The 25,629-nt window shown below is 42.1% G+C and overlaps 1 long non-coding RNA gene across 1 annotated transcript in view; it reads left to right on the top strand.

Annotated features, from left to right (window-relative positions):
• The window catches only part of LOC145504671 (uncharacterized), a 90,489-nt gene extending 80,869 nt beyond the window's left edge, over nt 1-9,620 (top strand). The window contains exons 5-6 of the long non-coding RNA XR_014052389.1: nt 7,285-7,457; nt 8,727-9,620. This is a non-coding gene — a long non-coding RNA (uncharacterized LOC145504671). The remainder of the gene's footprint in view (nt 1-7,284; nt 7,458-8,726) is intronic.
• The last annotated feature ends 16,009 nt before the right edge of the window (nt 9,621-25,629 follow it).

Here is a 25,629-nt window from a genome sequence, read left to right as displayed (position 1 = left end):
AGTTGAGTTAAAAACGCAGGTAGTAGTATCATATTGCAATGTAATTCCACGCCTGTAAATTTTTACTGTACTTTCACAGGAAAAAAAAAAATAAAAGAAGATGCCCTAAAGTGCTAACGATGGCTCTCTTTGAATGGAGGGACTTTGAAGAGGGCTATGAATTGTTCCTTCCTCCTCTCCTCTCCTTCCCTCTTCTCTTCTCTTCTCCCTCTCTTGTTCTCTCCCTCTTCATCTTTCCTTCCCTTTCCCCTCCTATCCCCTTTATTCTCCTTCTCATCATCCTTCTCCTTCCTCTTTGCCTTTTTCTTCTCTCTTGCTCCTCCTCTCCCCTTCTGCTTGTATTTTCTTCATGTGCATTCTCATTCTTTTTCTGCAACTAAACTAAATTACTTCAGTACTTAAAAAAAAATACCCAGAAAGAGTTAATAAAAAAAAAAAACCTCTTTAAGCCAAATAAGCACTTCAACAATCCTCCTTTTATGGCATTTGTTTGCCAAGAGAAGCCAATTATCATTGGAAGGAAAGGTATCATTACTATAATTGCTGCTATTGTTATTCTATTACTTTCGACTGGTAATATTTTGAGGTTTTAACTGGTGTTCTTTCTTCATTCCCAGATCTTTAGACACAAATAATCTGCAGAACTAGAAACAAAGGCTACAAACACTTGCCACAGACAAATTTAGAAGACTTTGCAGGATAAATTTTCCTATTGGCAGAGGTTATGGGCAAAAAGTGGTCACAGGCTGGGGAAGAGAAAGGAAGGCATGATAGAGAGGACTGGAGAGCCTCAATCTGAGACCCCTAGGGCTGCAAGGAGGGACCACTAAGTGATAGCCCTCCACTTACCATCCATGGACCTTCTAGTCAGAGTGATGTGCGTCCACGCCTGAGATTCTGCTCATCTCCCCTGCGTCTGTGTGGACACTGTCTGCCTTTTGGTCTGTGCAAATTGCTGTCCAAGTCCCATTTTACTGACAGAGGAGTGGAGATTTTAGGAGGCTGAGCACTACTTAGAAGTTATCAGCAGGGTTGAGGCTAGAACTTGAGCTCATGAATCCTTGTTGAGAACTCTTTCCAGTAGCCCCTAATATTGTCTAAAATCTGATTTGTGGATCACAGTCATTCAAAGTCAATGGTTCTGTCCCTCATTACTCTTTGAGCAATTATTCCTTCTTATGATGAGAAATAAACAAGATGGTGACAGGCTCCTGAAGTTGTTTTGTCATTTTCTAACCTGACCCTCCATTTCTGCAGCTAGAGACAGGGTTATTTTTGGTGAAATCCTTGCTGTAAAGTACACCAATCAATTTTCCTTACAAATGATTTCTAACATGTAATTATGTAATCATGCACTCTCATAAACAAGCCAGGCCTTGACATAGAGTGATGGGGTGCAGTAATATTTTAAATAAAAGATGATCACACAGCCATTTATTTCACAGTTCAATTTTCAGGGTTGGAAACTGTACATTAATGGCAATTTCAAGATTAGCAGCAAGCTAAATGGAAACTCTGAGCCAATGACTTGGACATAAACAAATGTTCAAAAATAACATCCCACAACTGTTTGCAAAGTCTGACAGAGTTTTAGGGCTTTCTGTAAAGCAGAGGGTGCAAAGAGTACCAGATTCATCAAATTCTGGCAGCGATCTGCTCAAAAAATAATGGTTTTGTCTACAAATGGAAACTGCTAACAGCTTTATTCGTCCACTGCAATAGTCTTTCCATCTGTTTAGATTTTATAATCATGTCGCCTTTGGAAAATTACAACACAGAGCATATTCTTTTGGAGGTCTGTTGTTGAGCTGAATATGCTGGGCCATGAAATGGTGACAACCCTGAAGAGTTTCCCTGCAAAAGTGTTACAACCATTGAAACTCCAAAAGGCTCAGGCTGGTGTGGAACATCAGATTGTGTTTAGCAAAGCACAATTGAAAAAACTTTCCCTACACTTGAATAGCCACCATCTAACAGTTGCAGTGCTTTGGTATAATGGCTGTTCCTTCTCTTCTATTCCTTCATGTTCCTTCCTTACTCGCCCCCCTGCCCTCATGTCCCTATCAAAATATATTATTACCTAATATATTCCAAGTCATGAGGGATCTGAACATCTCCTCCATCCTGTGATCTCAAGAAAGAAAATAATCCCTTTGTGTTTTCAGATCCTTTGCCAAGAGCCTGACTCAGGGTGGTTGTTTAGTACCTAGTCAAAGTGTCAGTTGCTCAGTCATGTCTGACTCTTTGAGACCCCATGGATGGTAGCTCACAAGGCTCCTCTATCCATGGAATTCTCCAGGCAAGAATACTGCAGTGGGTTGCCATTCCCTTCTCCAGGGAGTCTTCCTGACCCAGGGATGGAATCTGATCTCCCACATTGCAGGCAGATTCTTTACCCTCTGAGTCACCAGGGAAGCCAGTTTAGTACCTAAGTGGTGAGTAAATGAATGAATGATGTAGTATTTTTTGATGTATCTCACACTATATCTTATGATGCTTTATACCTTATAAAACCTTGCGTACTTTGTAAAACATTTTCACTGATACTGTCCTCACAACCGTATATGTGGACATCATTGTCTCAATGTGTTACTTCGAGTCCTTCAAGAGGCAGATGCTAAGAAGTCATAAACTTTGCAAGAGATTGATTATGGACATTGGCCTTGAGGGGAAATGGTGAAGGAGCAGTGGTGAATGGAAGAACCACTGGGTCATGATGCAGGTTTTACTCCCGTGGAGGAGAGAGGAAGGAATTTGGGGTAGCAAAAATGTCTTTGATTGATTTTCAGTTCTAAGAAAGTTTTGACAAAGCTGAAAGGTCAAAGTCAATGGTCAGAGTAGTCCGAAGTCTCCCAGAAATGCACCTGTTTCTCCCAGAAGCAACCCTGGCATACTCAGACTTTGGCTGGTGGTGCCAGTACGGTGATGGATTTCAGACAGCATGGGGCCCTTGGGCAATTGCATTCCATGAAGTGGAAGATCTGAGAGGTACTCTTTTTTATGGCCATTGCATTCTATTTTATAGATAAGGAAACTGAGACCCAGAGAGATGAAGAGACCTTCTCATGGTCTCATGAATTGCAAAGGGAGGATTAATGCCAGGTGCCTGAAATCTAACCCGTGTCTTTTTTCACAGACATAACAGTGGCTTCATTTTTTTCTGCTGATCCCATAACCCATCTGATGAGCACTGTTAGTTCAGAAGAGAAGAGAACAGGCAAGTCAAACACTGGGTTGGCCGAAGCCACTGGACAAGAGAATAGATGGGGATGGAGTTTCTTTTACTCATGGTAGAAAGCAAAGCATAAGGCTGGAAGATGAAGACTAGATGTCTCATCCTAGGGTGGAAGTATGTGAGACCACTCACTCTGTCATAATTAACATATGCCATATGAAAAATCGAATGTCTTGATAATTCAACAGCAGAGTTTGTTCTAGAGAATCACATAAGTTTCCTGAAGGTAAAGATGTTCTTGGGGACTTTTTTCAAGGCTGTTTTCCCAGCACCTTGACAGTGCTTGGTACAAAGGCATAATATAATTACCTTTCTTGAATGAATAAATCTAACTCTTGCCTTGGAAGGGACCTCAGTGGACACCCAATGTACTGTAGAAGATGATGAGCCACTGAGTAGTTGCTAAGACACTTCCCAGAGGGAATGAGACCCTGAGACTCTCAACTCCTTGCACAGGGGTCGGTCCCCGTCCATCTGGGGCCACTCTGAGATGAGGGCTTTACTGTGCTTACCCAAGAGAAAGTAGATACATTAATATTAGAATCTCTAGCATCTTTAACCATATGGAAGACTAAGCTCGTCCGTTTTTGAGCTTAAACATCAGTGAGGTGAGTATATGAAAAACATTCTCAAACAAGAATGAGTGGATTAGAACAGTCATTTGGACAAAGCAATGCATGTAACCTAATATGATGAGACCAATATTTTAGGACTGTCATGGGAAATCCCACCTGACAGATTGCACATAGCAGAGAATTGGAAGGGAACTGGCAAGCATGTTAATTGCCATTTTCTAGCTTTTCGAAAACACTGGCCATGAGGGATTACAATGCAGAATTGAAAGTTGATTTGCTTATCCACTTAGTAAATATTTACCGAGCACCAACTCTGCACCAGACACTAGGCTAGTCTCTTAAGATTAATGGCAATAAAACCCTATTCCTTCTTTATAGCGTAGAGCATCTAGTGGAATTGAAAGTGGCTCAGTCTTGTCTGACTCTTTGTGACCCCATGGACTATATAGTTAGTGGAATTCTCCAGGCCAGACAGGCAGTAAATGCACAATCACAGCAATTCCAGATAGTTGGAAATGTTATCAGAGAAATACCTAGGGCATGGGAGGCAGAATAATTCTGTGGTCATGGGGGTGCTAGGCGGTGAAGCTGACTTGTGATCTGGATGAGAAGAAGGAGTTAGCTCTGTGAAGATGCGAAGGCAAGAGTTCCAGGGAAGAGGAGGGACCAGTGCTTCCAGCAAGACCTGGGGTGTTTGAAGAGCAGAAGGAAGGCCAGTGTGGACGGAGTGAAATCTGGGGAGTGGGCAGGAAGTGAGATGAGAAGCAAAGAGGGCCAGCTTCTACAGGACTTTTGTAGGCAGAACAAGGAGTTTGGGTTTTATCTTAAAGATGTCGAAAGTCATTGGAGGCTTTTAAGTAGACGTGTCACAATCTGATTTCTATTAAAAAAAAAATTGTCCCTGGGAGAGGCAAGTGTGAATGGAAGGAGACCAGCCGAAGCTGTTGCCAGAGTCCAGGTGAGAGCTTGTGGGAGCTTGAGCTGAGCTGGATGGACAGCTGGAAATAGCCAGGTGGACAATATGCAGGGAGAGGTTTCTGGCTGAAGGATGGTAGCGTCTATAAGGGGAGAGGCCATGGGGTACAGGGGCTCACGTGCATTTTTTGCAGTGGCTGCAGTACTGAGTGTGCACTGGGTAGCAAGAAAAGATGTAAAATAGGATGGGTGACCTTTACTTCACAGAGCTGTTGAGGAGACAGCTTGAGACAAGCCACTCCCCCTCTCTGTGGCTCGATTTTCTCTTCAGTAAAATGGGGAGTGGTGTCACAGCACAATTAATAAAATCCCTTCCTCTCTGCCATTCCCCTGCAACTCAGGATGGGAAAACTCATTGAAAGGTCTTGTGTCTGTGGCATTGGCAAGGCTGGGACTTCACCATATGGATGTCCATGACCCTGGGTGCTGGGAATATGCTTTTCCAAGTCAGAATGATAAATGAATAACGGAAAGAGGCATTGGACGTCACCAACTGGAATCAAGATTGCCGGGAGAAATATCAATAACCTCAGATATGCAGATGACTCCACCCTTATGGCAGAAAGTGAAGAAGAGCTAAAGAGCCTCTTGATGAAAGTGAAAGAGGAGAGTGAAAAAGTTGGCTTAAAGCTCAACGTTCAGAAAACTAAGATCATGGCATCTGGTTCCATCACTTCATGGGAAATAGATGAGGAAACAGTGGAAACAGTGGCTGACTTAATTTTTGTGGGCTCCAAAATCACTGGAGATGGTGATTGCAGCCATGGAATTAAAAGACGCTTACTCCTTGGAAAGACAGTTATGACCAACCTGGACTGTATATTAAAAAGCAGAGATGTTACTTTGTCAACAAAGGTCCTTCTAGTCGAGGCTATGGTTTTTCCAGTAGTCATGTATGGATGTGAGAGCTGGACAGTGAAGAAAGCTGAGTGCCGAAGAATTGATGCTTTTGAACTGTGGTGTTGGAGAAGACTCTTGAGAGTCCCTTGGACTGCAAGGAGATCCAACCAGTCCATCCTAAAGGAGATCAGTCCTGGGTGTTCATTGGAAGGACTGATGTCGAGGCTGAAACTCCAATATTTTGGCCACCTGATGCGAAGAGCTGACTCATTTGAAAAGACCCTGATGTTGGGAAAGATTGAAGGCAGGAGGAGAAGGGGATGATAGAGGATAAGATGGTTGGATGGCATCACTGACTCAATGGACATCAGTTTAGGTAGACTCTGGGAGTTGGTGATGGACAGAGAGGCCTGGCATGCTGCGGTTCATGGGGTTGCAAAGAGTCAGATACGACTGAGCGACTGAACTGAATTGAACTGAACTGTTGAAAACCCCTTTCCTGGGCGATGCAAAGCAGAAGAGTCCTGGCACAGGCTCTTTACCTGGTTCCACATGCTTGTCAGAGCTGAGTCTCCAAACTGTCCTGAACACAGGAATCCCTTCTACAGAAAACAGCAGAAGCCAAGACAAAATGATTATCAATTTACATTTTTGCTTTAAGAAACTGCTTGACAATAACACTTGCTATACGCCAGATGTGGGTCTTTTCATTTGTAACAACTTATGTGATGTGCCCAGGTTCCATGACATTGATCATATTATCCTTCCCATTTTAGAGAGGCGAAAAGGGAGGACTAAAAAGGTAATTAATTGCTTGAGGCCTCGTAGTCTTTTTACAGCTGCTATCAGTTTGCAAAGTAGCAGAAAGCACCCTGGATTCAGCCTCCAGGGACTGGGCTTTGCCGCTGGGCAGGATATGACCTTGGCTTTCAAATCACCTAATGGTGGTTCATGCTTGATTTCCTCATCTGCAAAGTGGGTCTCGTGAAAGCTACCTCAGGGCACGGTTGGGAGCATTGAAGTAAATTGTGTAAAGAACCTGATGCAGTAAATGTTAGTCTTCTTCACACATAAAGGTGCTTTGTAAACCACAGTTACCAAAAAATTTAATACAAGCCCCCCTGAGTATTTCTAGGCAATTGACTTGGTTTTGTACAAAAATAGCTTTTAATGTGAAGATATCTGTAGCATGAAAGAATTCTTAGGGTTCTCAGGTTTCTGCATGTGCATGGAGAGAGGTGTTGAGGAAATAATTCCTCTGGAGTTTAGAAAACAGTGAGTCAGGAATTTGAACAAGTTGATATTAATTTCAGGCAATATTTCCTTTTGCTTTACAAAGTCAACACTGAAGAAGTAAACCAAATACTTACTAAGTGCTCAGCCATATTTTGGGCTTCCCTGGTGGCTCAGTGGTAAAGAATCTGCCTGCCATTGTAGGAGACTCAGGTTCGATCCCTGGGTCAGGAATATCCCCTGTAGAAGGAAATGGCAACCCATTTCAGTATTCTTGCCTGGAGAATCCCGTGGACAGAGGAACCTAGCGGGCTACAGTCCATGGGGTCGCGAAAGAGTCAAACATGACTTAGCGACTAAACAACAATGACAACCCAGAGAAAACCGCAATTCTAAAAGATGCATGCATTCCAATGTTTATTGCAGCACGATTTACAATAGTTGGAACATGGAAGAAACCTAACTGTCCATTGATGGAAGATTGGATAAAGAAGATGTGGTACATGCATACAATGCAGTATTACTCAGCCATGAAAAGGAACAAAATTGTGTCATTTGTAGAGACGTAGATGGATCTGGAGGCTGTCTTACAGAATGAGGTAAGTCAGAAAGAGAAAAACAAACATCGTATATTCATGCATATATGTAGAAAGTGAGTCTTTTGTATGGTCCAACATCTTAGATTCCTCTAGAAGTATATGGAATCTCTGGGGGAATGTTGGTGAAGAATATGGGTAAGTTATTCCAGAAGCCCATGTTGGACTTTCATCATTGATGGAATTCTTCCATGCATGATGGAATGCATTAGTGCATCAGTGATGCTTCCATATTGGACAAGCATCATTCTGCAATTCAGCTTTGCCACTAATAAAGCAGACACTGCAATTTAATTCCTGTCTATCTCTCGGGTCTACTTACCTAGCAGACCAAAATCCTTAAGTGAGAAGAGAGTGACATGTTGGCATTCTCAAACCTCAACAATGTTACATATGGCACTCCATCAAGACGCACCGGGGTGATGCATTTCACGATTGTAAGGGAAGGCAGATTTTCCCACCAAATTCATCTGCTGCCTCCACGTCCCCGTCACTGATTCTCCCTGTCATGTACCCTGTGTCCCCCTCTGCTTCTCGCCCACATCCTTCTCTTGCCATGACTGGCATGTCCTTGAAGGGGAGATACAATATGATTTAATGAGCCCTGGGAAACAAACATACGGACTAACACATAAATAAACTTCCCGTCTTGTCTCCATTCAGCCTGTGTGCATCCATCTATTCTTTGTGGGGAAAGATGATAGTTCTGGGATAGAAAATTTAAGTAATCATGGGTTGAGTGCCTACTGGCTTTGGAACTTTGGGAAACTTAATTAGGTAGCTGAGGCTTGGTTTCTTCATATGAAAAATGAAAGATGCCAACTTGAACAACTCCTGTGTGGAGGAAATGTGCTTATCGTGAGTGTCTAATGCTGTGTATGCCACCATTAGGTTTATTAGCACGGAAAATACCTTTCTCGGATAGGAATGATCTGCGTATGAGTGCTAAGTCACTTCAGTCGTGTCCTACTTTTTGCGACCCCAGGCTCTTCTGTCTATGGGATTCTCCAGGCAAGAATACTGGAGTGGGTTGCCATGCCCTCCTCCAGGGGATCTTCCCGACCCAGGGATCGAACCCACGTCTCTTACGTATACCTGTATTCACAGGCAGGGTCTTTACCACTAGCGCCAACTGGGAAGCCCTAGGAAGGATGTACATTTTGTAAAATGAGGTCGTCAAAGTCCTGACACGTTAAGTAAATTGCAGAGCTAGGATTCACACCCAGCCTGGTCTTTTTCCCATTACATTACTCTCTCTGTCTCCCCACGCAGGACCCTTCATATCATCCGCAATGATGGGCAGAGGTTGATGCCGGACCCTTCCACAGGGCCCTCCCACAATGCCCCGGTGAGACAGAAAGAAGGTGTCTGCTAAAGGTATGCCTAACCTATTCCGTGGTCTTCTTAAGAATAAATTTTATTATATTTTATTTTTAATTGCTCCCTATTTTCTCTTCTTTTTTCTGGCCACATTGTGTGGCATGCCGGATCTCAGTTCCCAACCAGGGATTGAACCCTTGTCCCCTGCAGTGGAAGCACAGAGTCTTAACAACTAGACCACCAGGGAAATCCTAATAATTTTGACTTCTGTTGGGAAAGTTTCCCATGAGAAACTGTGCCTTTTTCTTCCTTCCTGAGATACGAGTGAACCCCCTTTAAAATAGCCGTCTTTCAGGCCACAATTAGAAAAAAACATACTGGGTTTAATGCCAAATGCAAGAATCTCAATCTTATCAGAAATGAATGCCAAAACCAAAAAAAAAAAAAATCAGTATAAATAGTAAGCAAATGAAGAGAGACCCATGAGACACATCATTTTTGGTTTTTCAATAGTTAGAAATGAGATAGGACTTAGAGGCTGATGGTGGTTTCTTGTGTAGGAGAAAAACACAGTGACTCTCCTGAATTCCATTGAACTGAACAAGAGTCACTTTCTCATCACACACTCAGCACACGAGCTTCAATCACCGAAAAAGCAAATAGGAAGAATTACTAGGGGTTTAGAAGGTTTGGGGTTACAGGTAACTTCTTGATGAGAAAGTCAGCATTGGGTATATTTTTCTGTGTGAAGTTCAAAAGTTGACCCAATCTCTCTCTCAAAGGATTAAGCTGTCTTTCAAGAATTTATTTTACTTAGAGAAAGAGAGACAGGGGAAGACAAAAGAATATAAAGAGAGAATGAAACCTGCCAAAGGAGACTGTGAGACAGAGATAGAAAGATACACAAAAGAAGACAGATTGATAGCAGTAGGGAGAGTAGGTGCCATCTATGATGAGGAAAAAGAAAACATGATAGTCTGGGGAGGCTTCCAGCCCATTCGACAAGCTTTATTTGCTTTTTCTATCAGAAACTCTGGGGAAAGACGTAATCATTTCTTGATTGGAATTTGATTCCTTTTTCGCTGTGTAGGTGGGAAATAACTTTGGATTGCTGTGTTGGTCTTAAGTGTATCACGCGTACTTGAGTCTTGCTCTTGTATTGCAGCCATCTGTTGGTAATAAATCTCTGTGTGATTGCCATCTGTGGGTGGAGACAGAGAACGGCACACTTTATTCAGGGAACTGTGCATATATTTTTTTCATTCCAAGAAGGATCCTGGCACAAAAGACAGGAATTAACTCTAGGAACCATACGTCTCATAGAAGTAGATATTTTTAGACAAGACTGCAATGGAGATAGAAGCTTCAGCACCACAATTCAAGCTGGTGTTGAGCTTGGACAAGAACTTAACTCTGTGTCTCATTTTTTGCATCCAAAAAAGAGGACGATGCCCCTATAGGGTTTTGGTAAAGGGGTTCCCAGATGGATCAGATGGTAAAGAATCTGCCTGCACTGTGGGAGACCTAGGTTTGATCCCTGGGTTGGGAAGATCCCCTGGAGAAGGGAAAGGTTACCCACTCCAGTATTATTGCCTGGAGAATTCCATGGACAGAGGAGTCTGGAAGGCTGTAGTCCAAGGGGTTGCCAAGAGTGGGACATGGCTGAGCGACTTTCACTTTCAAGTGCAATTACATTTGTAAAAGGCTTAGCAAGTATCTGGGACTACATGGTAAGTTGAATCAATCAGGATTCACTCAGGGAAGCAGGAATTTTAACTGATAATTTTAGCAGAGATCATTTAACATACAAAATTGATTAAATGAGGATTGAGAAATTAAACAGGAGGTAAAAACAAACCCACCGAGGCAGCAAGAGATAGTAACTGGAGAAATGAGGGAAAGAGGTATGGTTATGAGAATTTAAAGGAGAAGATTGGGACCAAGACCTCTGGGGTGGGGACACTGTTCAGCCTGCCCCAGTGTTTCTGAGGGAACACAAGGAGGCTACTCCTGGGAGTGTCATCCATCTATACATCCATTCATCCATTCACCCACCCATCCATTCACCCATTCACCCACCCATCCACTCATCCATTCACCCACCCATCCATTCACCCACCCATCTATTCACCCGTTCACCCACCCATCCATTCATCCATCCATCCTTTCACCCATCTATCCATTCACCCATCCATCCATCCATCCATTCATCATTTATCCATCCATCCAGTCATCCATTTATCCAGCTGTCCATCCATCCATTCATCATTTATCCATCCATCCATTCACCCATCTATCCATTCATCCATCCGTCCATCCATTTATCCATCCATCCATACATCCATCTTATTCATCTCCCCTTTATTCCTTCCCTTTTTCCATCTATTGAGCCCACAAATTCTCGATCATGATGTGCTTACTTACAATATGTCAAAAGGAGTAGACAGTGCTGGAACCATTGCATATGTTTGCCATATGGGTCCTGCTCTCAAGGAGCTCACATTCTAATAGGGGAGACAGGCATATAAAAACCAAATTAAAACAAAATGGTAAATGCTTTTATAGAAATATAAACAAAGTACCATTTTTTTTTGGTCTGATGGGTATCATTAACATAAATCTAAAGCAATAGGCTCCTGCAATGTTCAGTGTAGCATCTTAACCAAGTAGTAAAAAGCCTGGTCTCAGATCCTAGATCTTGTCATTACTGACTGTCATCTTAGAAAGTTCATTAAACTTTCTTGTGCTTTTGTTTCTTCATATTTAAAAATGTGACTAATGATACAATATTTAGTTCATGAGACTGCTGGTTGGATTAAATAAAGCACTTAGAATCATGTCTAGCTCATGGACAGCATTAAGCATGTTGGTCAATATTAACATTATATAGTACCTTAGAGTTTAAATTCATCCTTAAGAATTTTCCCTGCCCTGGAGCAATAGCAGGCTATTTATTGCTTTCTAAATGAGACAGTGACACGCAGAGAGATTATATTTTGGGGGAATGTCACAGAACTGCAGAGCCGTGGAGCTAGAAACCTTTCTCATTTCTTCTATAATGGTCTTTCTCTTATGCCACGAAGCATCCCGTATTGACTTGGAAAAGCAACTGCTGTTCCCAAGTGTCATAGCTGCTGACTGACTGCAGCTGGGCTGACTACAAACAGAGCCAGATGACACAGGCTGCAGCATTACCAAGTCACTGCTGCTTTGCCTGCATTTGTCACTCAATACACAGTCCCCGGTGGGTCAAGGAGCTGCCAGACACCAAATACCCATCTTAATGGTTGCAGGCCGCCACCTCCATCCAAGTCCTCGATGGGAAAATGGCTCCCAAGCGAGTCCATAAAATTAAGAATTCAAGGTCCTTTAAAATCAAAACTAGCTTTGGAGTTTGCAATCACTCAAGAGTGAGATGTTTTTGATCGATATTCCATTCAAAATGTGGTTAGATTTCCTTGATTGTTTCATCTGGCTTTGGGGCCTGGACCTGTGACAGTACATCAAAACTCTGCACACTGAGGTTTGTGAAGCGGGGAGAGGGAGGAGCAGAGGAGGGTATCAAAGCACAGGGCTTCCCAGGGAGGGAGGTGCAGACCACACCTTCAGCTGCCACAGAGTTAGGGGAGGTGTGATTACAAAAATGGACATGGAAGACGTGGGCTCCCACTCACTGAAGTTAATGTCTTAAATGCCATGAGCTGAGCCCTGAAGCCCTTGTTTCCGAGAGATCATAGGCTAGTTGGGGAGAAGTAGAAACACGTAATTATATTACATGGATATGAAATGATACACCTTTGGTAGCCCAGAAGGGGAAACATTTCACACTGCATCTGGGAATCTGAGTTTTATAAGTAAATGCCAGCTACGCGGGGCTTTAAAGCGTGAATGTTTTCTAGACATGATCTGAGGTGGTTCATTCTAAGTACAGGCCATAGCATGTATAAGGAGCTAGAATCTATGTACCTGTTTTTTATTTTGGTCGCACCACATGGCTTTAGGATCTTAGTTGCCCAGTCAGGTATTGAACTCAGGCCCCCTAATCTTAACCACTGAACCTCCACGGAATTTCCTTCATCCGTATTTTGCTTAACCCATTTTAGTTTCTTAGACAGTAGTACCAATTATCAACACTTGGTGCTATCTTTTTAATTTTTGCCAAGCTAGTGGGTGTCAAATAGTATCTCATTGTGGTTTGGTGGTGGTTTAGTTGCTAAGTCGTGTCTGACTCTTGTGACCCTGTGGACTGTATAGCCTGCTTGGCTCCTCTGTCCATGGGATTCTCCAGGCAAAAATGCTGGAGTGGGTTGCTTCTCCAGCATTGTGGTTTAATTTGCATTTATTAATTACTAACGAGATACAGTGTCTTTTCATATGTTGGTTGACAATTTATGTTTTCTACACAATACTTGTTCATGACTTATGCCCATTTTTCTATCTGAGTCATTTGTATTTTTCTTATTAACTTATAGAAGTTTTCATATATTCTGAATGCTAACCTTTGTTAATTTTGTTTTGCAAATACATTCTATGTGTTTATTCTCATATGTATATTTTATATCAATATGTTTCCTATATGTTTTTTATATATATATAAATTATTATTACATGTAAAATTTATATGTAATTAATTTAATTGCACAGAAATTATTAAATTAGTTCCATTTTAAATAAATAAATCAAATCTCCCATATATTCTCATAAATACAATATGTATCTACATATCTACCTATTTATATAGGTTGATACATCTCCTATGGCTCATCGTCTCATTTTAAATTATTTACTGATGTTTCTTGTCTAAAGAAATAGGCAAGTTCTATTTGCTTGAACTAAAGAACTAAAATAGTTGTCTGCCATGAATCATAAGGGTTAACTCTTGTATATATATTTAAAAAGTTTAAAAGGTTTGCCTTTGATATTTAAATATGTAAACTATTTAGATCAGTTTTAGTGTATCATGTGATACAGACATCCATGATATTCTATTTTTCAAAACAGTTAACCGATTCTCCCAGCACCATTTTTCCGAACGGTCCACAGTGTCTCATGCCATCTGAAATACTAACTTTGAAATATATCACATTTCTAGAAGTACATTATTATTTCAATTAACTAAAGATTAATTTAAAAATCCTTTGTGAAACATAATGAAGTACTCATTAGTATCTTTACATGTAACTTGAGCAGTGTTACATGAAAAATTACACAGATTCTTTTGACAACACTGTCCTTGTTCCTCTCACTTGGAGAGGTGAAAAAATAATCAAATTACACAGGGGTTTGAGGGACCTAAGATTTTATTTCATAAACTATTAGAAGCCATCAAACCTTGGTTTCACCAAAGTAGTCCCGTAAGGACCTTAGTTTTCCAATAGAGTATGTTTTGCTATTTCACTTAATATTTTGGACTCAGCATCATTCGATTCATCAAATTTCAAGGCCTTTGAAGAGTATTTTTTGCTCACATTTTTGTATCTGGTGTCCAGCATAATTTCTGGCACATACAAGATGTACAATAATATCTGAAGGAAACAGTCCCTGGTGATTTGAGAAGAGTGGCCTTTTCAATAGGTCACAATTACAACAATGCAATTTCTATTTTAGTGCATGATGGAGGAAAGAGCATAAATGTTAGGAAATTAACATTTGCTTAGCATTTACCACGCGACATTGTATGGGTACTTTAAATACATATGTTAATATGATTCTTTTTAATTGCCTGTTTTTTAAGATGATAAAACAGAGATCCAGAAAGGAAATGTAACCAGCCTTGTTACTAGGGTATTAAGGAGCAGAGACATGTTTTAAATCACAGGGTCTGACTCCAAAGATTATGCTTGTTCTATTCCTATGTTTTCCTCCATTTCAGGACTAACTGCTGTCATCAGATGCAAAAACCCTGACCAGTGTTGTTTGTTGTTGTTCATTGTTCAGTCACTCAGTCGTGTCTGACTCTGCGACCCCGTGGACTGCAGCACGCCAGCTTCCCTGTCCTTCACCATCTCCCAGAGCTTGCTCAAACTCGTGTCCATTAAGTCAGTGATGCCACCCAATCATCTCATCCTCTGTCACCCCCTTCTCCTCCTGCCCTCAATCTTTCCCAGCATCAGGGTCTTTTCCAATGAGTCGGCTTGTTGCATCAGGTGGCCAAAGGATTGGAGCTTCAGCTTCAGCATCGGTCCTTCTAATGACTATTCAGGATTGATTTCCTTTAGGATTGACTCGTTTGGTCTCAATGCTATTGCATAAGTAAAACCTCCATGATCATTCGGAGCCCTCCAGGTCCTGTCTGCCTGTGTCAGACTTTCTCCAGCTTCTCTGTCACTGACTACAGAGGTCCCAGAGGCTTCAGACCACAACAGGCCTCAGCTGCATGATGGCACAAAATTACAAATAGGAAATAAATAAGTGCTGTTGTTATTTTAACCGTGGTGATAATAATGGCTTGAATTGATATGATGCTTTATGGACAGTGAAACACTTGTCCATGTGTCAACACTCCTGGGAAGCAGGCAAAGCAGGGATCAGCAAGCTTATATTCCCTCAGCCAAGCTAACCCTGCTGGTTCATGGCTTGGCTGATTCTGGTCTTTTTGGTCCCTGTCCAGTGAGACACAGAAGGATGAAAGATGTTCTCAGTTTAGATTGACTATGTGTATGACAGCTATAAGCTCATCCAGCAGATACACAGATTTATAGCTAGGCTTAAAATAGTAACAAGATAATTTGATAACAGCTCACAGTTTATTTTCTCTTTTGGAAAGAATTTATGCCCTTTCTTCTTTCCTCCTTTGTGCTTTGTAAGAAAACCCAGTTGTGGGTTGCAGTCGGAAGTGGAGAATGGGATCCTCTCCTTTTGCCCAAATTTCATACCATTGCAAAGGAAGGAAAAGCTTTTTAGTCATTTGGAAATGGTAATAAACAAGACTCTAGGTCAGGCAATTTGCAAGAGACCTGAGAAGTTGTGATGCTTTTGTGTGTTTTAGTCGCTCAGTCATGTCCAACTCTCTGCAACCCCATGGACTATAGCCCACTGGGCTCCTCTGTTCATGGACTTCTCCAGTCAAGAATACTGGAGTGGGTTGCCATTCCCTTCTCCAGGGGATATTCCCAACCCAGCAATCGAACCCGGGTCTCCCACATTGCAGGCAGATTCTTCACCATCTGAACCACCTGTTCTTGAAGGAGCTACTTATCCGAGATCTACTTTGTTGACCTTCTAATGTATACTGGGTAAAGCTTCTGTCAGCAAGGGCATTGGTAAGCACATTTTGCTTTTCTTACCCAGAGGATCTAAGACACAGCTCACTTCTGAGCTGGTCATTCAACAGTTACATGCTGGCGTTTCTGTGAGTTTCGGTGGCAGTACTTGCTTTTTGGTCCCCTTTCCTCCTTTGAGTTTTGCTCTGTACTCAGAGCATTTTGGTTCCTCTGGAGACACAGTTTAGTATCTAAGAAGTACAAAGTGAATTTAGGAAATCCACAGCATTTGGGGCTTCCTTGGTGGCTTGGGGCTTCGCTGATGGCTCAGATGGTAAAGAATCTGTCTGCATTGTAGGAGATCTGGGTTCAATCCCTGGGTCAGGAAGATCCCCTGGAGAAGGGAATGGCAACCCACTCCAGTATTCCTGCCTGGAGAATCCCATGGACAGAGGAGCCTGGTAGGCTACATGGGGCCACACAGCGTCAAACAAGACTGAAGCAACCTAGCCTTGCACAGTATCTGGCTTTCACAGTCAGTTTCACCATTTAGAAGTTTTGTGTTATTTCTTAAGCCTCACTTTCTTCATCTGTGAAGTGGAAATAGGGCCTGCTTCACAAGGTTGTTGAGTGAATGACACATAAATTGTAGGTGAAAAATACTTTGCCTAGAAAATTGGCCTTTACTGTCTTAATTATTATGTCTTTTTATATTTGTGGCACACTCGCTCTTTTTTTGAAACTTAGTCTCCATTTTCAACAAGATGTTTCTCCCCAAAACTCATTTCAACTTCCTTTTTGTCATAATTTCTTGAAAGTTCTGGCACTATTTGATGGCTAATTTTATATGTCAACTTGTCTGGGCCATGACACCTAGATATTTGGTCAAACATTATGCTGGATGTTTAACATTTACATCTGTGCACTTTGAATAAAGCAGATTGCTCTTCATCACATGGGTGAGACTCATCTAATCAGTCGAAGTCCTGACTAGAACAAAAGACAGCCCTCCCCTGGGCATGAAGGAATCCTGCAGCAGAGACCTTCAGACTTGAAATTATAGCATTGTTTTGTTTTTGGTTTTGTTTTCTGGGTCTTTAGCTTGCTGCCTCACTCTTCAAATTTTGGACTTACCAGCCTCCTTAATCATGTGAGCCAATTTCTTAGAATAAATCTCTGTCTACATATATACACAAGCTATAGGGTCTGTTTCTCTGGAGAACCCTGACTAATATTAGCTGGCTTGTGATATTATCCTTCTGAGGTTGCCACTGAGCTGAGAAGTGATGGCTCTTCAGAGTCTTGGAGTCGTGCATCAGGATGTTGGGCTGGGAGGCTGGTCCTTGATGACCCCCAGGTTGGTGTCTTGCACTCAGCAGAGTTCCAGAATGATGCGAATGGACCTGCCAGTACTGATGTCTCATGCAGGAAGCTCTGGGATCACATTCTTTTTCCATGAACTTGCTTCCCCCCAAATGCTAGGCAAGGCTCGAATCATTTCAAGGGATGTTCTTCCTCTGGATATGGGTAAGTTTTTGGACTTTGTGTTCATTGGCCTTGCTCACACATCAGTAACACCATGTCACAGCCCTCCTTGGACACCCCCAGGAGTTCTCAGTTATTGCAACATCAACTGAAAATGTCCTTGCCTGGCTCTGGGCACATCATATCCATCTTCTTCTTATCCCTTGAATGTGATATGCTCACGTCTGCCTCCATACTTTTGCTCATTTTCATCCTTTATAAAGTGGTTTCCTCCATTCCACTCAGGGCTGCCCAGTCCTCTCAAGTCCTACCTCCTTCATCAAATTCACCCTGGTGGCTCCTGTCTCATGCTGGTTCCTCTGCCCTGAATTTCAACACCTCAACAAGTCTGTACCACAGGGTTTAGCAACATAGTATACACTGACTTGCACTCTTTTTTTTTTTAAAGTTGAGAATTTTCAAACTCAGTCATGGGGGAAATGATTAAATGAGCAACTACTATCCATTCTATTGATTACCCAAGATAAATATATAAGACACGGCTTGCATTCTTTAAATGGGCTTATATCTAACAGGAGAGATAGACCAGTGACCAGAAAGCTAAAATGCAGTGACAGGAGTATTATAATAGAAACGTGTACAAAGTCCTAAGGGGAGAGAGCAGCTGAATGTGGGAGGGAGACCATGGAGGAGGGATCTATTTTTGAACACCTATTGTGTTCCAAGCCTTGTGCTGAGGATCTATATGCATCATCTTATTCAGTATTTAAAAAATCCTACAAGGAGTATGTGGAGCACTGTCCCCACCTTTCCAATATGACCAAAAAGAAGTGATGTGCTGACCTCAGAGAATTTAGGGAGTTCATGGGTCTGTTAGCTCTAAAACGCATGCTCTTTTCCAATTTAGCTTCCCTACTAGGAGGATTGATCGGTAACTGCCAGCCAGTCATGTTCTGTGCTGGCCACTCAGACCCCTGCCTCCTTTCAGTCATATTTGGGGTATTTGCACCTTTTCTCTTTAAAGAATTTCTGTTTTGCTAGAGATTGCCAAAGCAAGCCAACAAACAAATAATAAGAGTAAACATAAATAAAACCCCAAGTCCCTCTTTTTTCTGTAATATGAAGAAGCCTCTATCTATTAATTTGCTGTTAAAACCTGAATCTGAAGGCATGAGCCTTAATGTTTAAATTAACTTATTGGTTTGGTAGCCAGATACAATCATTAAAAATCCAACACATGTTAAGATAGTTCATCGAATCCGGTTCTGAAGCAACATGCTTTTTTGATGAGTCTGTTCTACAGTCTCTTTATGATTCATCCGGATTTGTTTTTCACAAGAAGCAATAGATTTAAATACGTTTTGGAAGGGGGAAGGGAAGAAGGCACAAAGGAAGGAAAGAAAGAAGAAAATAAGGGAGGGTGGGCTGAGATGATGGACCACGGCAAGGCATTCTGGGAGGGACAGCCTACCAGGAGCCCTGGGTCTGCCAGCAGTAAAGAAGAACATGCTCTCTTTGCTTGGACATGTTTAGAATTCTGCACTCACCCCTCTCAGGTCAGAGGAGCACCTCTCATTACAGGGCTGTCTGAGCTTGGGCTGCTATAAAAAATGACCATAGAACAGGGGTGGCTTAAAGAACAGAAATCTGTTTCTTGCGATTCTGAAGGTTAAGCAGAGAAGGATGCCTTCTTGCTCCATCTTCACATGGCAGAAAGACAGAGAGTGAGCAAGACCACGCTCCAGTTTCTTCAACCCCTCATAAAGGCACCAGTCCCATCATGGGAGCTCTACATCCCATGACCTCATTTAAATCCAATGACTTCCCCAAAGCCACACCTCCAAACACCATCACATTGAAGATTAGGACTTCGACATAAAGCTGCACGTATTAGTTCATAGCAAAGGCACCTTTGTCGCCATACTGCAGGTGCTGAGATTTTGTCTTCTCCTTTGTCTGATACTTAAAACGTCCAGTGCCACATGGATTTAGCCTGCCAGTGGGAATGGGGTAGCTCCCCCTTTGGGCTTACCTCCTTTTATTTCTGCCCTGTTCTTCAAAACCCACTTTATCAAAGCTCTCTCTGTTCTCTTCAGTTGGAATCTCTCTTCTTCTGCTATCACCTTTTACAGGTGGAAGAAACTAAGATTCAGATCCAAAGTCCAAGTCTGTCACTCACCATCTGTGTGCTTTTGTGCACATTCCATACCCTCCCCCAGCTTCACTTCAGCTTCCTCTGTATTATATGAGGACTATAATCAGTACTGTCTTGCTTTTGGGACTTTACACATGTTATTTTCTCTGCCAAGAACAATCTCTTCCTCTGACTTGCTTGGCTGACTTATTCTCCAGGACTTAGCTTAGAAGTCACTTCTTCCTGGAAGCCTTCTTTGATTTGCCAAGTTGGTATTAGATGGCTTCTATTTTCCATCACACTTCATGTTACATTGTAATTAAATGCTTGCTCATTTGTATCTCTCTACCATATCAGCAGATCTACAGCATAGAGCAATGATCAGAAAATATTGCCAAATACTTGAGTAATTATGTGAGTAAAGCACAAGACACACGGTAAGTAGCTGCTCAATAAATTATAGTTCTCGCCTTCCTCTCTGTACCTTAGTGTGCTTTGCACTGAAGTTAGTATTGTTTATTTCTGTCTCTCCACTTAATTTTGTACATTTTAAGATCTGGATGCACCTGATTCTCTACATCTAAAGACCTGGATTCATGACTTAATTATCTTTGTATCCCTCATAAGGTCTAACACTCAGCATCATCCACAGAATAGCTACTGGACAAGTGTCAACCATGCTACACATTAGTATGAAATTCTTCCAATTCCAATCTTCATGCTAGGAAAGCACTTTGCCTACTTTCACAGCAATCATAAATGAAAGTTCGGCTCACTTAAAAAAGCATTTATCTTTTTAATAAGAGGTGTTCAGTAAGTGTTCATGCAGTAAATGGATGATGAACACATCGAATTCTTGTTTGTATTTGTGCTGGATTTAAGTTGTTCACATGAGGACAAGGAGCTCCTTGTTCTTCATCTTGTATCTTATTATGCCTTGGGTGCTTGAAAGGTTCCCTGAATTGAATTGGGGAATAAGCCTGGTGATTCTGCTTTTACTTGGCTATTTACAATCTTCTTTGAGGATTGTCCAAAAGAAGCTTTCACAGTGGCAGACTGTGTGGGTAAATGAAGGGAGAGAAGCAGAGAGAGGATGCATGGATGACTTTTTAAAAATTAATTTTCGTTGGAGTATAGTTGACTTACGATGTAGTGTTAGTTTCTGCTGTACAGAAAAGTGAATCTGTTATACATATACACATATCTATTCTTTTTAAGATTTTTTTCCCATACAGGTTATTGCAGAGTATTGAGCAGAATTCCCTGTGCTGCATGGTAGATTCTTGTTAGTTATCTGTTTTATATATCTGTTCACTATCTTTATGTCAACCCCAATCTCCCAATTTATGCCTCCCCGCTTCCCCCTTTAGTAAGCATAAGTTTGTTTTCTGTGTAAAAATCGCATTGGAAGTCAGGCATGGAAACCCTATTGTTGTTGCTGTTCGATCGCTAAGTCATGTCCAATTCTTTTGACCCCATGGACTGCAGCACACCAGGCTCCTCTGTCCTCCACCATCTCCCAGAGTTTACTCAAATTTACGTCCGTTGAGTTGGTGATACCATCCAACCGTCTCATCCTCTGCCACCCTTTCTCCTTTTGCCTTCCATCTTTCCCAGGATCAGGGTCTTTTTCAATGAGTCAGCTCTTCACATCAGGTGGCCAAAGTATTGGCTTAGGCTTCATCAGTCCTTCCAATGAATAGTCAGTGTTGATTTCCTTTAGGATGGACTGGTTTGATCTTGCAGTCCAAGGGACTCTCAAGAGTCTTCTCCAGGACCCCAGTTTGAAAGCATCAATTCTTCTTCATGGAAACCCTCTCTCATTCTTTCTTCCATGTTGCCCATTTCAGGGTCCTCCAGTTAATAGCAACTGAGGATGCAGTTTCTGCAATAAGAGGTGAGGGCCCCAAACATCAGGTGGATAGACCAGTTTAGAAGACCACGCACAGGGGGGTGGGCTTTTCCCACTCTGTCTTCTACCCTTCCAGGTGGGCCTTGGCTTAGTCTGGAGTTCCCTGACCCAGAGCTTCCTCCTTCTCCCAGATCAGCGCGATTGCCCAAACTGCTGAGACACAAAGTGTGAGCAGGGCAGGCAGGTGAGGCGGCCGCTGAGGGCAGGCACTGTGCCGCGCTTCTGGAAGCGCTCATTTATTTCCTGCTCTGATTTACAAGTATAATGAGGCTTCATCTGTTGTCTGCCAGCCTACCATCCATCAACCCCACTCCACTGGAGGCAGAGCCCGGGTCCTGTTGGGCCTCCAAAACATTGGTTTGTTCTCTTTTCCTGCGTTGTAGGCCTGACAAACAGAGGGAAAGGAGCTACAGATGGAGGTTGTTTGCCGCATGTGTGTGTCTGGGGGCAGGCAAAGCTGTGGCTGCTGTCCCTGCCAGGAAACACACCAGCTGGTGATGTTTTTACATCTGCTGTCCCCAGCTCCAACTCCAACTTGGAGCAAGCTGGAGAACTGATGAGCTAAGCCTGGCTTCCTTCTCCTTCCAGCTGCCATTTTGGGCTTATGTGCCCTTGGCATGAGGGCGGCCCAGCTGTAGGTCCTGCTTCTCAGTGCTCTTTGGCAGTGAGGCTGTGATGACTGGTCCTGTGGGACGGAGGGAGGAAGTGGATGACTTCCTGCACCTGCTCTGGCCTGCATTAGGGATTTCCCCTCTCACCCATTAGGCTGAGACTACTTGGTACAAACGGGCTATTCCGAGCTCATCGCGAGGGAGAGTTGGATTGAATTCCTCTTTCAGAAGGGAAGCCTTATGGATGCTGTTAATGCTGTATCTTGAGAGAAGGCAGCCTAGATCCTGTATTTGAGACCATTCACCCACCACCACTGTCACACTGAGTTTCTCAAAGTGAAAGGCATTAAAAGTCTTTGGGGGTATATGCTTCTGAATTCATAGAGTTCCTAGATGGGGGACTTCCAGAAGTTACTTATCTTTAAATTTTTTTAAAAAATTAAATTTTGGCTGCACTGGGTCTTTGTTACTGTGCAAAGGCTTTCTCTAGTTGCGGTGAGCGGGGGACACTCTCTAATTGGGGTGCACAGGCTTCTCATTGTGTGGCTTCTCCCATTGCAGAGAACAGGCTCCAAGGCCCGAGGGGCTTAAGCACTTGTGGCATGTGGATTCAGTAGTTGTGGCTCGCAAATCCTAGAGTGCGGGTTCAGTAGCCGTGGAGCATATGTGATTGTGCAGGACCAGGGATCAAACTCATGTTCCCTGCACTGGCAGGTGGGACTCCCAAGCACTGGACCACTAGGGAAGCCCAGGTAGTTATTTGTTCAATCTCCCTAAGTCTTAGTGTCCTCATTTAGTGAATGAAGAATGAATGAAGAAATGGATGAATTAATCTGTTTATTGTCTACTGAGAATTGTTTTGGTATATTACAGGAAAAATTTTAAAAATTATTTATTTTTTAATTGGAGGATGACTACTTTACAATATGGTGGTGGTTTTTGCCATACATCAGCATGAATTGGCCACAGGTATACATGTGTCCCCCCATCCTGAACCCCACTCCCACCTCTCTCCCCACCCCATCTCTCTGGATTGTCTCAGACACCGGCTTTGGCTGCCCTGCATCATACGTCAAACTCCCACTGGTTATCTAGTTTACATACAATAATGTGTATGTTTCAATGCTATTCTCTCAGATCATCCCACCCTCTCCTTCCCTCACTGTGTCCAAAACTTTGTTCTTTATGTCTCCTTTGCTGCCCTGCATATAGGATTCTCAATATTATCATTCTAGATTCCACAAATATGCCTTAATACACAATATTGTCTTTCTCTTTCTGACTTACTTCACCCTGTATAATAGGCTCCAGGTTCATCCACCTCATTAGAACTGACTCAAATGTGTTCCTTTTTTATAGCTGAGTAATATTCCATTGTGTAAATGTACCACAACTTCCTTATCCGTTCATCTGTTGATGGAAATCTAGGTTGCTTCCATTTATCTACTGAGAATTTTAATTTCAATTCCCTGTGGTCTCTTATTCCTTTGAATGGTGCTAAATTGTGCAGAAATCTCACAGGCTTCCAAATTCCATTTTACAATTAGATGTTTATAACTTGGCTTTGCTATTGCTCCTTTTTCCAAAGTCATGTATACATGTGTGCGTGTGTGTGTGTGTGTGTGCGTGAATATTTGCATGTGTTTGTGTGTTGGTTCTTAATACCCTTTCTCGAGAGGCATGTGGCATCATATGGTACGCTAAAGTCAAAATGTCCAGGTCTTATCTTCTACTCACTAGTCATTTCACTTTGGACAAGTGGTTTAACTTCTCTGTACTTCAATTTTCTCTTTTATAAGATGGTGGTAAAAATATTAATGATGCCTATCTCTTGATGTTGGTATGAGATTCAATGAGTTTATATAGTGATTATTTAGAATGATGCTTAGCATAGGGTATGCTAAAGTGAAAATGTTAGTCACTCAGTTGTGTCCACTTCTTCGTGACCCCACAGATTGTAATGGACTGTAACCTGCCAGACTCCTCTATCCATGGAATTCTCCAGGCAAAAATACTGGAGTAGGTTGCCATTCCCTTCTCCAGGGATCTTCCCAACCCAGGGATCGAACCTGGGCCTCTTGTATTGCAGGAAGATTCTTTACTGTCTAAGCCACCAGGGAAGCCCCAGGGTATGCTAAGTTTTGGTACTATTGTTTGCTGTTGTTTAGTTGCTTAGTTGTGTCCAACTGTTTGAACTGTAGCCCACCAAGCTCCTCTGTCCATAGGATTTCTCAGACAAGAATAATGGAGTGGGTTGCCATTTCTTTCTCTAAGAGATCTTCCTGACCCAGGAATTGAACCCATGTCTCCTGCTTGGCAGGTGGATTCTTTACCATCTGAGCCACCAGGGAAGCTCAGTTGGGGGTAGTCAAAGAATGTGATTTCACAGTGTCTTAACCTTAGGGAGTTGTCGCTGATGTATAAACATCTTTACCTTATGCATGAGATCTTGCAATTTTGCATTCAGAGGATATTCTGTATGAAGTCTCCCTCACTCCTTAACTCTCTTTCCTTCTCCCATCTTTCCTCATCCTCTTCCAGCAGCTCCTCCTGCTAGAGTCTCACTGCCCTCCATCTGTCATGAGAATGGAGACCCTGCTCAGGTCCTTTGTCATGCAAAGATACAGACACACATACACTTACATATGTACTGTAAGTAATCATTCTTGTGTCATTAGGAACTGAAGTTCTCCTTATTAGAAAGAGGAGATATAAGTAAACTGCATCCTGATATATTTTCTATTAAAAAGTTGTTAGGTAGGTCCACTGAAAAAGCCTACAAAGAATGATCAGCCCAGTAGCAATGAGGACCCATCACATCCAAATTGAGGTCTCCAAATAACGTTTCCCACTAAAGAACTGGGAATTCTAGGAGAAATGGATGATTACAGGTGTGAGACAGGAAATGCGCTAGGTGAGTCTGGAGCATCTTATCATGCCAGAAAGCAAGGGGCTATCAACTGCCCTTGGGCCCATGTTAAAATAACTTAGGAGAAATGAGGATTTGCTCCTAAGTATTTCCAATGGCCAAAAATGGAAACTTTGAACATCAAAAAGAATAATAACTACAATATATTGAAATACATCAAATGTGTTAGAAATCTGTGAGCTCATAATGATATTTTAAAACAAACAAAAAAAGTCACAGGTTACTTTTAGAGGATTCTAGGGACCCAAATAATTATTGATAAAATTGGTAAATAAAGGAAAACAAGGGAAAATATGGGGCATTTATTTTGTATTTCCTTTACCTGAATATAACTAAAGACTTGGTGTGGGAAAAATGATTCTTTATAAAACTATTCCTGTTAATAAATTCAGGAGGAAAATTAAAATTGGAGCATCACTGTTTTTCAACCCTTAATGGAATAATAGGGCTTCCCAAGTGGTACAGTGGTAAAGAATCAGCCTGCCAACGCAGGAGATGCAGGTTTGATCCCTAGGTCAGGAAGATCCCCTGGAGAAGGGAATGACAACCAGCTCCAGTATTCTTGTCTGGGAAATTCCATGG

The sequence above is a fragment of the Giraffa tippelskirchi genome, chromosome 1 (genome assembly GCF_054371585.1).
Source record: "Giraffa tippelskirchi isolate mGirTip1 chromosome 1, T2T-mGirTip1v1.2.pri, whole genome shotgun sequence".
Lineage (NCBI taxonomy): Eukaryota > Metazoa > Chordata > Mammalia > Artiodactyla > Giraffidae > Giraffa > Giraffa tippelskirchi.
The sequence above is the reverse complement of the archived record's forward strand: the minus strand, read 5'-3'. Positions and strand labels throughout refer to the sequence as shown.